The sequence below is a fragment of the Pteropus alecto genome, unplaced genomic scaffold (genome assembly GCF_000325575.1).
Source record: "Pteropus alecto unplaced genomic scaffold, ASM32557v1 scaffold89, whole genome shotgun sequence".
NCBI classification, from domain to species: domain Eukaryota; kingdom Metazoa; phylum Chordata; class Mammalia; order Chiroptera; family Pteropodidae; genus Pteropus; species Pteropus alecto.
In genome coordinates this window covers 947,992-949,350 of record NW_006443130.1, presented here as the reverse complement: position 1 = coordinate 949,350, position 1,359 = coordinate 947,992, and positions in this window count along the sequence as shown.

The window sequence follows — 1,359 nt, the reverse complement described above, 5'->3', positions numbered from 1 at the left end:
CGAATCTCAGGGCTCCTGGCTTCCCATGACTCAAACACACGTTATCGAAGATGGATGTTCCCTAAAAAAGATGGATGGCGGATGCCGGGCATCGGGCGCCGTTCATCATTTTGAATATTATTTAGACTTGCCGTGTAAACCTGTAACTTGAGAGCTGGCCAAACTGGGGCAGGGCAGGGGCGCACGTGCGCATGTGTGTGCACGCGTGTGCACATGTGCGCACATGTGTGCATGTGTGTGCATGTGTGCATATGCGTGTGTGTATGTGTGTGCATGTGCACACATGTGCGTGTGTGTGCATGTGTGCGTAGGCGTGTGTGCGTGTGTGCATGCACACACGTGTGCATGTGTGCATGTGTGCGTATGCGTGTGTGTGCATGTGTGCGTGTGTGTGTGCGCGCGCGTGTGTGTGCATATGCGTGTGTGTGTGTGCGCGCGCGCGTGTGCGCACGTGTGCGTGTTTCCATCGATTGGCCTTGGGTTCTCATTGCCACTGGCCGGCCGCAGCTTCTCATTTACAATGCGGCCTCCTAGATGGGGGGCAGGGAAAAATGAAGGGTCTGTGATTGACGCTGGAGCTGGCTGGCACCCTCTCCCCGTCCCCGTCCCTCGCCCCCCGTCAGAGGCCATCACGTACGAAGCATTAACACAAACAGCCATGGTTTGCAAAGCCAGGACCCTTGCCTGATCTTTTAAAACTCTGTGATGAGCTTAAAAACTCAGTGCCCGAGGAGCCCAGCACAGTGGAACTATCCAGAGCACGTGGCCGGCTTGGTGGCGGGCTGAGGGTGAGAGACGCGGGCTTCCAGCCTTGGGAGGTTTCAGATATGGAACGATGTCCTGTGGCTTTCTGCTCCCGCTCCCAGTGGCCTCTGTCCCCTCTGCAGCCCAGCAGGCCCTGCCAGGACCGATGTGGACAGCCGTGTTCAGGCCCCACTGGCCCATCACCTTGAGCTCCGCCCCAGGACACCCCCACCCACTGGAAGCGCTCAGGGACGCAGGCTGCTCCCATGGGGCCCCGGCTGCCTCCCCCGCTGGAGTGGCCTTGCGGCCTGGATCCCCCGTGGGGACACGAAAGGCAGGAGCTGCTGGCTTCCGGCCCTGCTCTGCCCGTCGTGCAGACTTAATCGTCAGGCGTCTGTCACGTGCGTGACTATCTGGGTCTGCCGACTAAACTCAGGGTTTCTTGTTGACTTACAGTGTGGACATTCGTTTTAAAAGATGATGGACAGGAAGTTAGACCGGGCTAATTTTTTTTTATCTGAAGAAGTGAGAATCTGGAACTTAGGGAATGGCTGAATGTTCGCATTTGCTGCTTCTCAAACAAACTTTTCCCTGACAAGTGAAGGCGGAGGGGAG